Below are 17,601 nucleotides of genomic sequence, written 5' to 3' on the forward strand. Positions count from 1 at the left end.
CTGGACTTGTGACCCATTTTTAATAAATAGAATGTGGCAAAAATCAAGGTTTAGACACAAGGACAGCTTTTGTCTGGCTCTAGCTCTTTTGTCACTCCTAGGTGAGCCAATTACCATATTCTAAGAACACTCAAGCAGCCCCGAGAAAGGGGTGTTTGGAATTCGGAGGCCTCTCCACAGGAGTCAGCATCACTTCTGCTTCAGTGAAGAGTCCAGATGATTTGAGGCTTGACCGACATCACCTTATAACATCATGAGAAACTTCAAGCCAAAATTGCCTACCCAAACTGCTCTTAAATTCGTGGTTCATACACACTGTGAGATAAAAAATGGCTATTACTCTTTAGTCATTAACATTTGGAAGAACCCGCCAAGGCCATTCCAAGCAAAGAAAACTACACATCAATATCCCTGATGAACATAGATGAAAACTCTTCAATAAAATACTAGCAAACTGAATTCAATAGTACATCAAAAGGAACATACACTATGATCAAGTGGGATTTATTTCAGGGATGCAGGGATGGTTCAAAATCTGAAAAATGAATGTGATATACTATATTAACAAAAGCAAAGATAGTATGTGATCTCAATAGATGCAGAAAAAACATTTAACAAAATTTAACATCTTTTAAAATAAAAATTCTTAGCAAACTTGGTATAGAGGAAATATAGTTCAAAAAAATAAAGGCCATGATGACAAGCTTATAGCTAACCTCGTACTCAATGGTGAAAAGCTGAAAGCTTTTCCTCTAAGATCAGAAACAAGACAAGGGTGTCTACTCTCAGCACATTTATTCAACATAGTATTGGAATTCCTAGTAACAGCAATAGATAATATATAGTCATGATATTAATATTTTCATTCTTTAGCATCTACTCTTCAAATTAAAAATGGACATAAATGCCATTTTTTTAATATTCTACCACAAACTTGGGTCTTTTTATATTTCTCTACATTGAAAAAAATGTAATGGAAACAAATACTAATATTAAAGAAAGCTTTCAAATGTGACGGAGTAAGAATTCTCAAGAATAGTGTTTATTTCATACCTGCTACATACAGTGGATGAAGATCTTGTAACCACATTTTTTTTTTCCAGAAATGGTTGTGGCTTTTTTATTGTGTTTAAAAACTTAACATTTTTTTCGGGGCACCTGGTGGCTCAGTCGGTTGAGTGTCCGACTTCGGCTCAGGTCATGATCTCGCGGTCCTGTGAGTTCGAGCCCCGCTTCAGGCTCTGTGCTGACAGCTCAGAGCCTGGAGCCTGCTTTGGATTCTGTGTCCCCCTCTCTCTCTGCCCCTCCCCCGCTCATGCCCTGTCTCTCTCTTTCTCTCTCTCTTGCTCTCTGTCAAAAATAAACATTAAAAAAATAAAAAAATAATAAAATAAAAACTTAACATTTTTGTTTCATTTATATTGTCTATTATTTCTTCTATTATTCTTTCCTAGGATTTGTATCAGTTCAGTATTAGGCAATCTGTTATAAGGCTGATTACTGATTATCTTGAAAATGGTTGGGAAAGATAAATATCTGGAAAAAGGCCATACTTCACCTGGGTTTGGGAAAAGATAATAAATTTTATTCTTTTTGTTTGGTACAGCCTTTTATTTCCATCTTTCATTTGCTTTCTACAGCAAAAACCATGTTTACTTACTATTATTTACTGGGCTTTCCAATTTCCAACTACATAAATAATTATTTTCAAATACTTTAATGCAAAGTATAAAGGCAAGTTATTACGTAAAAAGTTTTATTATTTGGCTTGTCATTAGATTAAGATATTAGAATTTTAGAGCCAGGACCGTAAGATTTACTGGTCTGACCCTCTCAGTTTATATATAGGAAAAAATCAAAGCCCAACAAGTTTGAATCAATAGTGCGGGAGTAACCCTATAACCCAAGTCTAGAGGAGTGTTCTTTCTATTTAATCTTCCTACTGCTTGCTTTGGATATATTTTTAACAACTTGCCAAATATACACTTGATACCAGAGCAACTGTCTTGTTCTCAAAATCTAATACCATTGTTTTATTTTCCATCTGACTAGGCTAATGGAACACAGTCTTTACTTTATCATAAAGACATCCTGGAGCTACAGAAATACAAGTGGTTCATAAAGCCCAGAGGCTGTTCTGACCATCTGACCTTGAATCCATCACCTGGATCACTAGTGCATAGCTTGAGGTGAATCATTAATACAATTGAATTATGGTCTGGTTCAGCAATACCTACATGTATACAGGTTATTTCTCTTCTCTATCAATTTTCTTGGAAATGTAATGCAATTACTAAGGCACAAAATATGAAAATATTTAATTGATTGTTCCATTCACAGTCATTAGCAAAAAAATCACATCCTTCATTTCCTTGCTCTATACTGAATTGTGCCTCTTCCCTGATCATAGTGCCACATACATGGCACAGATTTTCTTCTCAACACACTGCATATTTCTCTCAGAGATGTATTAGGCCTTCTTCTTGTTCATTATGGTTTAAAGAAAATTCCTGTTCCTTACTCTTTAAAAAATATCTTCTGATCCCTAGTCATGAGACTATCCTCTCTAGTACCCTGGCTTCCTGTAGTTGCTACCTGGCTTTCCTGGTATAATCTTTCATTCCTAGAGAAGCTTACCTCCTGGTTCAAGGTCACTGCCCACCACTACTCCTGCCAGAATTCCTAAAAAAATTAATATTTGCTTAGATGATTCTTTCAATATTTTTACCTACATTTCTTTGATCTTTTCCCCTTTAATGCTTGTGTCACCACCTACTTATTCCCAAGGTCATATCCTACAATGTCATTACCAGTAACTACAATCACTCCAAATTTCATTTACAAGCATCCTTTCTCTCAACAACTACATCCCATCTTTCCAGTTCACTTGGTCTAAAATCCTAACTGCAAGAATCTCTAACTCATGGGTTCTACAATCGATTGACTGTATGTACCACCTCATATTAACCCTCATCCATGCTCAAATTTGTATTTCCCTCCTTATCCTCTTGAATTCCATGTTCAGTCATTATAACCACTCCTGACCCCTACCTCTGCCTTTCACTCACTCTGCTCTATTCTTTTGGCAATGCCAGAGTGCAGCTTGTTTGCTTCCGACTTGTCTCCCTTTCCACTCCTGCCCAGATGTGCAGTTGAACATGCTGGAGAAAAATACAACCTATCACTTGAAATATGACCACAAAGATCAAGTGAGCTTTTAATGATGCACAATGCACCTTCTCTCTCCTTTTCCGTGATACTATTTCAAATCATCTTCTCTCTCCTCAAATCTTAAACACCTACACTCTCAAGCTCATTCTCTGTCCATGACTTAATATACTATTTTTTCTGAGAAAGCCAAAGTATTAAGAAGAGAACCTCAAAATGTTCCAACAAATATATCCACCCACCTCTCTACACCTAGGCTTGAACTATGTCTGTTGCTATCAACTATCGGTACTCTGACCAGTGACCAACTCTTCCATTTGTGTGCCTGTTTCTAAACCACTCAAGCACATTGTTTCCACAAATCTCCCTCTGGTCTGTCATGGTCTTTTTCTCTGAGATTTTCTCATAAACATAAAAAATTCTCAAGTATCTCCTATGCTACAACAATTCTCCTTGGATCTCTATCCTCTCCCCAGTCACTGTATCGGATTTTTGCCTTTACTTTAAAGCAAACCTTCTCAAAACAGTTGTCCTCACCGGCACCTAAATTATTTTCCTTTATTCAACCTTCAAAACACCACATTGAGGTTTTTGTGCTTTGAATTCCACTGAAACTACTGTTGTAAATGTCACCAATTACCCTTGCCTTCCTTTTCTTATGCCTCCATCTACTGACCTATTGAAAGCATTTGATAACTCATGGGTCTCTCACCTTTAGAACACTGTCTTCACTTGGCTTCCAAGATGCCTCTCTGTCTTGATTTTTCTTCTGAGTAACAAGTTGCTCATTCTCAAGCTTTTTTGCCAGTATCTTCTCCACTTGCCTATTTCTAAAATACGAGTGTTTTGAACTCAATTTTAGACCTTTTATCTTTTTATTCCACACCTTTTAACAATCAAATGTCAACTTTAAAGATTATTTAAATCTTGGTAAATTATAAAGAAATATCTTTAATCCGTATCTAATCCATTAATTCCCAACATGGACGACTGTCTACCTGACATTTTTACATGGTTATCTAATAGTCTAATGGGCACTTTAAAAGTGACCTATTACAAAATGAACTCCTTATTTTCAGTCTTCCCAAAGTAGATTTTCCTGACATCCTACTTATCACTTAAAGGCAATCCCATTCCTTCAGTTTGGGCATTTCTCATGCCAAAAATCTTTAAGCATCATCTTTCTCTCCTACACTAATTCAATCAATCAGTAAGTCCTTTCAGCTCTACATTCAAAATACATCTGGTATCTGACAACTTTTTTCACTGCCCCTTTAAAAATTTTTGTACCACCCTGGTCCCAGCGGTCATCATCACTTACCCATATTAATGCCCAAGTCTACTCACCCATCACTCCGCATCTGTCATGGGCCCCACCACTCTATTTTTATTAAAACTACTAGAGTCCATCTTATAAAACACGAATCAGGTTAGAACTACTATCTGCTCAGTCCCTCTGTGACTTTCCACACCAATCCATGCACAAGCCAAATTATTGGAAAATGTTGACTCTGGTTAAAAGCTCTGGCGTCACCTGTTACAATCTCCCCTTTCTTATTTTGTTTCAGTCACACTGACCTTCTTTCTCTTTCCAAACAAATCACACACGTTTCCACATGATGGTCTATATGCTGGTAGTTTCCTGTGATGGCAACGCCCTTACTTTGAGAACCACAGGTCACTTCTTACTTCCACCAAATCTTTCCTCAAATGTCACCCTTCTATGAAGACTTTTGGTAACTCTATCTAAAACTGCACCTTCTAGGTATCCCCTATAAATCTTCCCTTTTTTTCTTTTTATCAATAGCATCATATATTATACTATATACTTTATACAGTTCATTTACAGCCTGTCACTACAAACTAAAAACCCTGTAAAAGTAGGGATTTTGCTTTACTCACAGCTATGCTCGCAACACTTGGAATCTGGTACCAAGTATAAATGTTAGTGGTATTTATATTATTATATTACATAAAATAATAAAGTAGTTGAATTAATGCTACTAAGAGTTAAATTTCTTTTATATTCGTGATGGTATGAGTAATATATACTAAAAAAGAGTGTTCCTTTTATCCTTTAGGGGTGTTTAACGTGGGTGGTTCATAGCACAGATGAATAAGAACAGGAAGTACAGGATCTTCTCACACTGGATAAATATGGCAGGCCAGCATAAAAGTGGTTAGGAGGAGAAACATGAGGACAATTGGTATAGGAAAGGAAAGCATCCTTTCTGTGTCTTCAGAGTTAAAGCTGAGACTGAATAAAGTCAAGTACTCACAGAGTAAGAAGCATCAAGAATGGAAGAGTATTTTCTGAGCTACACATATTTCCAGGAATTCAAACCATTGAAAAAGGGCCATCTTATTGATATTTACAAATAAACAAGTAGGAGCTATTACCTTATAAATGAGATGTCAAGGACTAGCGATTACTGATGTGGGCTATTTTCACTGTTTTCAAACATTATCACATGTGTTTCCTTCCCTTACTTGCCCCTCATAACACTTTGAAAAAGGCAAATATTCATTTCAATTTTGTAGGAATGATGTTTGGAAGTTATGTGTCATGCCCAATGTCACATGGTTTCAAATGAGTAAACATTCTTTGTCAGTCTCCCACATGAAAACATTTCCCACTGCATCAGTTCAGGCATTTAGCTAGGCACTCTGGTTGGGCTAAATCTGTGCTGAAGGGGGCTTCTATCTAGGTAGAATGATGTTACTGTAAAATCTTTGGTTTGGGACTTTCTGTTCCAAGGGTTTCCAAAGGCTGATGGGCAGATTCTCTCAGTGAGGTAGGGCTTCCCAACTGTTCAAGATGGGGTATTGCTGCTGCATTAATTATCTATTGTGTCTCACAATGTATCCCTGAACATAGTGGCTAATATGGTATATCATCAATAATATCAACATCCTCTTCTAGTTGCTGTTTTTTATGTATTTGGGAAGAGCATAATTGAGTGGTTCTGGCCTAAAGCCTTTCATGAGATTCTAGAAGGATCTTCCTCTAAGGTTGTTCTTCCAACTTGCCTTACCCGGTGAAGTGAGCAATCCCCGAGAGTAAGGTAGAAGTTTCAATGTCTTTTATTACTAGCCTGAGTCTGCCCTATTTAGTGCAGAGGGCACAACACAAGGGTGTGGATGACATCAGATAAGAATAATCAGAACCCATTTGGAAGGCTGACTATTGCAGCTGCCCACCAGAGATCCAGGTCTCTCATTTCTAGGAAAAACATTTTGTTTGAGAGAATTTGTGTGAATGCTGAGGCTTAGATAAATGGACTTTTCTAATATTAGAAAGAGTTATTTTAGCTTAGCTATTTTGCTAAAAAAGAGTTTCCAATTCATACTTTCTTCTCCACCTTCAAAATACACCCCAGAATTTAATTGTTCACAAAGCTTGGCCAGATCAATCAGTATAAGAGCAAAAGAGAAGATAGTATCTCTCTACTCATATGATAATAAAAAATTTATTACTGGCCCTCCAAGAGTAATAATGTTGCAGAATTCTCATTAATGTAACATTAAATATCTAGCAAGCATTACCTCATCATATAGGTCCTGTTGCTATAGCAATGTCACTTCTTGTTCCTAATCCATTTAAATGTATTTTTGAGTGGAACAAGTGGTGAAAGCCAAGTAATATGTAGATTTATAACATAATTTTTAGGTTGGAAGAAAAAACATACACGATCCAATTGAATTGGATTGATTACACTGAGAATTTTATAAGTTATTTGTTAACAGGTAAGAATATGCTAACCTACATTATAAAACAATTTGCTCAAAATGAAAAAAAATACAAAATTTTACAGTATGATATAAATTGCACAATAATCTATTCCAACATTTGACCCAATAATGCCCCTTCCACATGAGCAACAGGTGATCATTTAGATGTAACATTCAGCAAACTTTTTCTGTAAAGAACACAATAGTAAATATTTTAGATCTGTGGGCCAGTCTTAATCAGTTCTTCAAATCTGGCCTTGTGTTGTGAAAACAGTCATAAAACATACGTAAATTAAGGAGCATGGTTGTGTTATGATACAACTTTATTTACCAAAAAAAAAAAAAAAAAGAAAAAAGGCAGCTAGCTGGATTTGACCAATGAGCCATTGTTTTCCAACTCCTGGTTTAGAAGATCAATCATACTGACAAACAAGGCATAATATGAACAAGATAATTGTTTACTTTAATTGCTATTGACTCCATGGTTTGGGGTGTTTTTTTGGACTTCAAGAATGAAATGCATTAAGCAAACATGTTCTTGGAAATCCAACTATCTTAGACTCTGCTGTTTCAAACTCACTCAGCTTTTAAACAATTGTTTTTATGGTACACGTCCAAAAGCATTGGATTCCAAATCGTATCTGGCTTGAATTGCTTCTCTACTTGGGATCTCAATACTTCTCAAGGTAACTCATTAACCAGTTTGAACACATTTAAACAAATTAGTCACCACATCCTCTGTACTCATTTAGTATATTGTATTAATTTATCACACCTTATTAATTTTAATTTTATAAATATTGATTTCTTCTACCTGATTGAAAACCCTCTGAGAACTGCTATGGTGTCTTATGTGCTTTTGTATCCTAGTATCTAGCATATTTTGTAGCTAACTCTTGGATGTTTTGTTTCTGGATAAGAGATACAACTTTTTTTTCTTTCTTTTTTTTTTTTTTTTTTTTGCTTCATGGAAATATAGTGGAATATATAACATTATTTAAGTTTCAGGTGTATAATATGTTGATGTGATACACTTATGTATTGCAAAACAGTTACATGCCATAGTGTTGGCTAAGAACATCACAATGCATAATTACTACTTCTTTTTTTTGTGGTGAGAACAATTAAGATTTATTCTCTTAGTTACTTTGAAATATTATAATATTGATAATTATACTCATTATTCTGTACATTAGATTCCCAGAACTTATTCATCTTAAAATGGGAAATTTGTACCCTTTGGCCAACAGGAGATAAAATGTCTTAAAATAGTGCCCCCCTTAAGGGTCCTTATCTATTTTTGACTTAAATTCAGCCTGGCAAATGAAGAGTTTGTCAGATGCTACTGGAACTCTTTTGGAATACTAATGAAGTAAGGCTCCTTCATCTGTAACACACATAACTGACAGATTACTCTTCAGAATATGTAAAAATAATTTCTACAGATCCATAGAAAAGAATGAAGCATCAGATTGACTATATGGCAATAAGGGTAAGGCTATCAATTCATAGAAGGGAATTCTGCACAGCCAGCACACCTTCTGAGTGATGAGGGAAGCCTGGTAACAACTATGTGGATATGCACTGTTATCATAACATCTCACAGTAAACTTATTTCTCACTCCCTAGGTATTTGTGTATAAGAATCTCACGCTAAAATTTGTGTTCCTGACACTTGCTCTGCTGTTTCTGTTTAGTCTGTTTCTGGTTTTCCCCTTTTTTCTGTATATTTACTTTTCTGTAAATTTTTACTTTAGCCATCTAATTTTGTTTAAATCTCTTCTCTAACCCGAAATATGCAGTGCTAATTTCTCTATTTCCTTTCCAAAATCCTAATTTCCGGTAAAACAAGTTTGAAGCCATCAGCTATGTCCACATGACTTCAATTCCTTATTAACACTGAAAGGCGTAAGATACATTCTGGTCCTTTTCTACAAACATTCCAGCCTTTATCATTGTAGCAGCTCAAGAAATATTTGATGAATTAAATTTAAAGGCACAATGTACATTTTAGGTTTCTATGAAATAACAAAAGGAGGCATCAGAGGACGGTGTTGATATACACCAAAGAGAGAATACTTTCCTATTAGACATGTTACACTTGGACTTTTGAATACCATTCATCATTGGGTATTTCACAAGATTCTCTAATCGATCTAAGAATTCTTTGCCTACACCATCACCGAGGAGTCCTTCTTTGCACTTGGGTTCTCCTGTTTCCCAAGGTCCAGATCACTGTTTTTCAAATTAATATTAAACCAATTTATGACCAGCAATGTTTTAATCAAGTGGTAAGTTAGCCTGGGTACCTCTCTTCTAACCCCCCAAAAAAGTGGAAGTTCAGGTTAGAATATACGAGCAAGTTGTTTACTTGTAATCTGATCCCAAGAAATAGTTGTCAGAGACTAAGAGTAGTATAACAGGAAAGAAGAACAAACCAACCCACAGAACTGGTATTCTCATCATCACTATGGGCATCTAGGGGTAAATTCCTCTAGTGTAGTTCTAGAACATTATGAGTCATGTGCTTAGAAGAGGAATGAAAGAGAAGAGTGCTTTTTCCACTGGTTCCTGCCCCCGGTCAAGGGTTACTCCAAAAATGTGTTACCTTATAAGGCTTTTTGTTTTTGTTTTTGTTTTTGTTTTTTTATGCTTCTCACAAAGGTTGATGGCATTTCTATCTATTCTAAAGCAGGGGTGGTTCAAAAGCCCCAGAGCAGAAACCAAGAAATCCCAGATGCAGATGCAGTATATACTACCCTCTGGAATGTATAGCAAAGTTTACAGCTAAAATTTGGAATACAAAAGTTGCCCCAACACAAGTGATAGAGAAAAGGACGACAGAAAAGGACGTTGATTAGAACACATTAGGAAATACCAGAATAGGTCTCATATAAAAATGGTGTTATTTCATCATTGTAGCTCATATATTTCATGTATTTCATACACATTTTAGTTCTTGCTCTTCCCATGCACACATGTGTGTGCTCATACTTGTGTTACTAGATGATAAAGTAGAATATATTTCTTGGCTCTGTTCTGTGCTCAAAAGCTTGAAAGCCACATTTCTTCCTACTCATGTACATACTGCTCTACCTTGACTTCCTCTTCAGAACCCATATTTTTCTCCCACTTCCTCTGATCACTTTGTATTGAACCATAATAATCTCCAGTAAACAAAATCTTACCACACTGAACATTTCCTCAACACTGTTCAGCTTTCTTCTAATATTATTACTAAGACTTTGTTGTTTGAGTATCTTGAATCAGGTAGAAGTATTATTTGGACTTGAATGTGGTTTACCCAGGAAGTTAGGCAAAAGCTATATATTGTACTTTGTTTATAGCTGACGAACAATGGCTGCACTTTGAAATACACTAATGCAAGAAAAACCAACTAGTGTGGCAATGCATTGAATTTTTAAAAAACCAGACTTTTGTAGTTTGAAATATGTTTCTTTGAAAAGATTCCCATTTTATGTATATTTTTGATGTCCAAGGAGAAAATGCAAGCAAATTAATGTTTAGAAGGCTTACATATGAGGAATAATCTTTAAAAAAAACTTCTGAGTTTTGATTATTACATGATCTCGGATATCTTCCTTCACGCAATGGTTTTTGGCTACTGCTGGGATATTTTGCCAAGGTAAAATGTTTGCGCCTAAAGAAAAGCCAATGAGTTCAATCTTTTAACTATTATGGCATTCTTGTTTATAGAGTACATTAGGGTATATGAATTGACAGCTTTACATCAATTATTCAGAACCTCCTTTATGTTTTGGTTGGTGAGGAACAAAGGTTTTTCCAGCAAGGTGTTCTTCATGGCCTTCTTAAGGGAAATGCCAGACATGTTAAGGAAGTGTGCAGCACAGGATGGATATTTGTATTTCATGCTTAACATTTGATATTATTGGTAATGCAATCGTTGTCAGACAGGCTAAGAAGATCATTTGTGATCTTTAAATTTTAAGTATTACAAAATAAAGATAAGTGTAAATATATTCGAACTATCACCACATCTTTGTTTGGTGGAGAGCATTTGATTTTGTTTGAAATTCTGAAATTAGCGATGTCTAGGTATATAAACATTTAAACTCTAATTTCAAGCACTCTAAGTCAAATGTTAAAATGACAATTTTCTACCTAGGAATTCAACACTCGGGTCCTCAGTGGACATTCTCTTAATACTTGAGCATCAGTGGCTTTTAAATCAAGTAATACAGGGGCGCCTGGGTGGCGCAGTCGGTTAAGCGTCCGACTTCAGCCAGGTCACGATCTCGCGGTCCGTGAGTTCGAGCCCCGCGTCGGGCTCTGGGCTGATGGCTCGGAGCCTGGAGCCTGTTTCCGATTCTGTGTCTCCCTCTCTCTCTGCCCCTCCCCCGTTCATGCTCTGTCTCTCTCTGTCCCAAAAATAAATAAAAACGTTGAAAAAAAAATTTTAAATCAAGTAATACTTTCCAGCTTTTCATTTTCTATTAACTTTAACAGCTGGAATCCTATTGAAAAGTAGCCACCATCTTTGCAAAGTGTATTTCCGTTCTTAAAGAATTGACAGCATTACTCAGACACAACTCAACACTAATGGTTCTAGTTTTGGGTGTATGGCTTTTTTTTTCTGGCCTATCATTAAGTCAACTCACCAGGAAAAAGGGCCACAAGAAGTTTTGATAATGATAAAATTCTCTCTGCTGGCAAAGAAATAATCACAAACGGACAGATGATGGAGAGGGAGGAGGGTCACGGGGAGGTGGGAGGGGGAAAGGGAGGAGGAGACTAAAGAAAATGAGGGGGATGGGAGGGGGAGAGAAAAGGAGGCAAAGACAAATAATGGGAGAGGAGAAGGAGAGGTGGAGTCAAGTGAAGAAGAGGAGGAGAGGGGACAATATTAATGGAATTGAAGTGCCATGTGTAGGTAATAACAAGAGACCGCAACCCCCCCATTTTCGGTGGCTTCCTGTTGTTGCAGGGTAACAGAAGTATAAAGTAAAAGAGGGTATGGGGGGCCTGCATGGCTCAGGCAGTTAAAGGTATGACTCTTGATGTTGGCTCCGGTCATCACCTCAAGGGGGTGATATTGAGCACCGCCTTGGGCTCCTGCTGAGCATGGAGCCTGCTTGAGAGTCTCCTTCTCTCTCTGTCCCCACCCTCTGCTCATGCACTCACTTGCCTAAAAATGGTGTAAATAGCCCCAAATCGCTATTTGTTCTTCCATCTTAGTGAAGAAGGTCAGACCGTGTAGAAGCTGATAAAATCCTTTTTTGCTTCATGAACCATGTCTCAGATAAAGTCAAGCCAAACAATCTTATTCATTTTCCTGATCTTAGATTAGGTGATTTACTATCCCTGTACGTTGATAAAGTGTGGAAGATTTTAGCTCATAGAAAAACAAGAACGATCTCCTTCAAAAACTTGTGTGCACAGCCTGCCTCCTGACCCACTTTGTGGCTCCAAACCCCACCTGGTCCTGCTTAGTCTTTTTGAAGGCAGAGAAGCACATTTATATGTAACTTACTATACTCTCCATTTGGGAGGGAACGTAGAGATGACAGAAAATAAAGTTCAAATTCATACCATTATATAATTACCAACATGGTTTGTATCTGATTGTGCACCAGATACTGTCCTAGGCTATTCACATTTAATATTTAATCCTTATAAAGTAGTAACTGTTATGATCTTTTCATTTAAAAATGGAGACTATTATGTGTTGAATAGAATTACAATGTCATACAGCTATTAAGTGGAGGAGCTGAAGTTCAAAAGAAAAGTGTGAGGAGTCATCAGAGATGAAATGCTTTAATCACCTCACTCTTCTCACATAATGCCTTGCCTTCCAGCCCCATGTCCCATCAGATAGTCTATAAAGTCCTCCCCATCTTGGTAGGGACAGCTCAAGAACTTGTCTCCAAGAGAGCCAATCTTTAAATGTTTTAATTTATTTTAAACATTTGGCTTTTATTGTGATAGTCCTAATTGCAGAGTTTCTCTAGATTTCCAAGGAGGGAAACTCTTAAGTTTCTTGAGAATGAAATCTGTTGCATTATGCATGTTTACTGAGGTCGTTCTACAAACATCTAGCTTCTCTTTTATACCAGTGTCAAAACATCCATGTATGCTCTGAGAATCAGGCACAGCTAATCATCTGAATTATCTATTCAGAGCCTATGCCATGGAGAGTTAGTGTCCTATGGGATTGCCTTACTTCAGATGCAATTTTGAAGGTGAGAGATATTTTTACCAACTTTGCTTTTACATTTATTTCCCTCTCCTGATGAACTTGCTTTTCCAAATATTCTCTAAGGACAGGAGAAATTAATAGTAATGAACTCATTTGGAAAAAAATGGGCTTGTGATCATTTTGGCTTTGTTCACTGTGCAGTAATGGCTCCTGTTCATTTTATTTTAAGGAAATTTGCTTAGGCAAGATGCTGAGTGCAGCAAGGTGGTTTTCACTAAAATAAACTTATTGAATTTTGGTGAGCCTCTGGGACAAAAAAGGAAAGACAATTGCCTATAAAATGTGGAATTGTTATCTTTTGGCGAAGAAGAACAGTAGGTGTGTGCAGCTTCTAAGTGATAAACACGTACGTTTCTAAGTTCATTTGTACACCTGCCAAATCTCCCCAGCAGCTGTCTTCATTACAACCATCTGAGCACTAATAGAACAAGCCCAAAATTTCCCAAACAACATGTATCATAACTAAAGTTTAGAAAGGTTTTTATATCATCAGTTACAAAGTTTCTGACAGTATGTATAGTAAATTTTAGAGTGTAAAGATTGTGGAGATTTTTATTCCCTTTGTTTTACATAAACATTATGGTCTCAAAAGATATCACATTTAATAAATGGGAATGAAAATGCCAACAGAGTTTCTTTCATGAAACCAAGTATCTTCTTTCATGAAACCATGTTCAGTATTATGAATGTCTTACGCTAACAGTTTCAAAGAAATAATTATATCACACATTCCTATTTTCAGAGTATCTGATTGCCTGTTTTCTTGTTTGGAGAAGTTTGGAGAACATGGAAAGAGAAAATACTCCTGGTGTTTCTAGAGGAGATTCTTTAAGGTGATGATCCTAGACTCACCTCTGAACAGCTCAGCAGTTTGCTTATCCTACACAAACTTTCTAAGATAGAACCAAATTAGTAGGGGTGTTATCACATTCTAATTCTGGATCATCTTCTTCTAACTCTGTTACTTTACCTTTGCAATTATACACTTGAAAAATAGGGATGAGGAATAGCACCTATTGCATTCTGCTATTATTACTGTTAGATAATATAATGTGTGCAAAGTGCTTAGCATATTACCTGGCACATACTATTAAAGGGAGACTATTAATCATGTCACTTGTGTAAAAGCTAAAGACATTTCTTTGTGAAGTGATTTTTGACATTTGGACACTTGGACTTATCTGAGCAGGGCTCATGAAAGGCCTGAGGAAATGTGCTGAAGGCTGCAATGCATTCTTCAGTCATCCTTAAAAGGGCCTCAGAGAGAGACCAGGCCATGTTGCAGAGGGAGGCATGATTCTCATCATATGAAGAAAGCTCTATTCTGTCAGAGAATTAAGCAGATGGTGCCATGTGTGTGTGTGTGTGTGTGTGTGTGCGCGCGCGCACGCGCGCACGCATGCGGGTTGCTTTTGGCTTCTGACTGGGAGACAGGAGTACAAAAGCATGTAGCTATGGCCAAAAGAACTCCTAAGTCCTACCTCCTATTATACGGTCCAGCAGACTTAGCATTTAGAAACTAGTTATTTTTCATTGATATTGGTTGACATATGGAAATGGAATAGTGTGTCATTTACACAAAATTTGTTTTTCTACAGTAAGTAAAGTATGCTTCTTTTAATTGTAAAGTTGCATGATCTGTTGGATTTTAAGGTTGCCTGGTAGACTAGAAAATAGATGGACTTCTAGAGAAGGCACACCCAAGTTTGCAATCAGCTTTTCTCATATTTCTGTGGAGTTCTCCTCGAGTCTCTCTCTCTGAACTGAGTGTCCATGCTTACACGGTGGGGAGTGGGGTGACTAATACCCTTATAGGGTCCTTGGGAGCATTACAGGGAATAATATATAAAACACCTACAATAGTGTTTGGCTTACTTAGCACAGAAATGGTTCACATACAGTATAGAAGTCTCTTTCTCTTTAGTAATGACCTTATCATATGAATGAGAAAAGGTTTTCCATGTAACCAGTCCAAGTGAATCAGGTAATATTAGAACATGATGATTCAGTAAATTCAATCACTAAATAACACTAACTAAAAAGTAGTTTATTAAACTCTTACTATATGCCAGCCACTAGATCAATTTCTTATATATATCATCACAGCCCTGCAACACTAGTTATTCCCTCACAAAAGCCCTATCATATGTAATTACCTACATATAACCAAAGGGCAAATAAGCAAGGATTTTGTAATGGTGTGAATTACTTTAGTTACATACAGAGGAAAAACCAAAAGCAAATATAAACCCACGTACATAAATGACTAAATTCTAGCTCTATTTGTTTTAAACCTCTCAATTAGTTTCCAGTCTGAACAAAGAGAAATTTAAAAATTTCTCCCATTGTGTTTCCAACGTATAGGATATTTAAATGACTGGTAAGTAGTACTTCAAAAGAGAAACCTGTTTTTAATCCACGTTTACTAACATCTTAAACTTGTCTGTAGTGTATTTTTTTGAGAAGTGTTTTAGAATTTCACAAACCCTCTCTGTAAGAGGAAACAAAGGAGAAAGGCCAGGACACCCCATCAGAATCCTGATGTTTTGATTCTTGACCTGCTCAAGTCTACTTTATAACTTGGGTTAAATGAAAGCTTTTTGAACCTCAATTTCCCCAGTCAGTAAGATGTGGGTGTGTTCTACATATTCCATCTTTTTACTCTGACAATTGTTTTAAGGTCATATAAATACAACTAACAAAACCATTTGAAATGACTGCTTTTTGGCATAAGAAAATCACCACAAAAAAGACCAAAATGTTTCCCATTACAGTGAGGAATCTGCTAGGTCTTTTTCACCACGTGCTAGAGTGAACACTTAAAATTATTACCAAGACACTGTTAGAAGAAATACTCAATTGAAATTTTACTCTTTCAGGGATTGTAGTTGGATTATGTGTAAGGCATAAGGTATAGTTGACTCTAAATACATATGAGTATTAAATATATATTAAAAATATATTAAACATAGTTTGTCTTCTATGAATAGAATGTACCAAGAATTTTACATTGTCACTAGTAGGAATACACATAAAAAGTCTTCTATAATCAATCATACTGGATATTTAATTTATTCTTCTACCCTTTGCCACAAGAAAGCATACAATAGCATTTTAGGCACACTTTTGTTTATTAGAGGGCAAGTGGAATGGTTTTAGATTTTGATTATATGAGAGAAACATTAACAAATAAAATAAACGTGATTTGGACCTTTTTAGCACTTAATGGCATAGTTCACTCTGAACTCTAAATTATTTATGGCACAGAAGTAGACACTTGGTAAATAACAGGAAAAGCATAGAAATCAAACACAGATTGCGGTATTTGTTCATTTTAACACTTGGGTTACCCAAACCCAAGACTGGTGATTTATCTACTCTGAATTACTTCCTAAACAATAGTTACATTTCTAAAGAAAAAAATAAATTAGACTATTAGCAAATCACTAAAAACATCACAAATAATCCTTCTGATTGGGTATTAAAACCAATTGTATACAGCTGGAAATATTTATTTTTTAGACCTGAACATTTGATAAATACCCAAGCTTATTTCAGTATAAATTAATGACATGTGTCTATGAAAGGTGATTTGTCACCACTATGGCAGTAAACAACCACAGTAAAGTTGGAAATCTAGAGATGTGTTAGTGTGTAAGTGTGTACAAATGTGTATGTATGTATGTGCTTTCACATGTGTGCATGTGTATGTGCCTGTGTATGAATGTATGTAAAAAATGTGAGAAGCTACTCTAAAAAACAAAAAACAAACAAAAAAAGCAATGAAAACCAAACATCAGTTTTGCAAACTATGGTAAATTAGAGCATTTACTGCAAATCAAGTTAGAGTTATAGAAAAATTGAACTCTTGAACTGTCTTTCATTTAATGCATTACAGTCTTCTCTAGGATATGCAAATAATTATCCCTACTTTTTCCAGTGTTTTATTTTAGTACTTGACGAGTTTCCGTTGCTTTAAATTGCTTCTACTTGTGGATTTCACTTCAGACTCCATGGACTTATAATCCAGGTATCTGGTTGGCCTCTTTTTCACAGAAAGAAATGATCAGAGCATGCTTTCTTCCACTGAATTTAGTAGTAAAACCTTTCACTGGCACCTGCTACTGATGACATCTGGTTTATTTGTTATGTAACACATTTACTTTTTTAAAAAGGTTGAAGTTGCAATACTTTTTTCCTGGAATTTCCCTTAAAATTTCACTATGCATACCTTTTTACAAATTCAGTATTTGTATTGTTCAAGCTCCTGGCATACTCCCATTAAATGTAAATACCACATCATTCATTTCATCCTCCAAGTGGTAGAGTCCAAGTAACTGGGAGACCTGGTCCAGCTTCTACTTCTATCCTCATTCATCATTGCACATTTATTCTGTTCCCTCTCTTTAAATTTTTGTTTTCTCAGAATTTTGGAATAGAGTCAGGCTGACTATAAACCCAGT

The sequence above is a fragment of the Lynx rufus genome, unplaced genomic scaffold (genome assembly GCF_022079265.1).
Source record: "Lynx rufus isolate CCGP_SWC_20201006 ecotype Redwood Valley unplaced genomic scaffold, mLynRuf1.p SCAF_4, whole genome shotgun sequence".
NCBI lineage: Eukaryota > Metazoa > Chordata > Mammalia > Carnivora > Felidae > Lynx > Lynx rufus.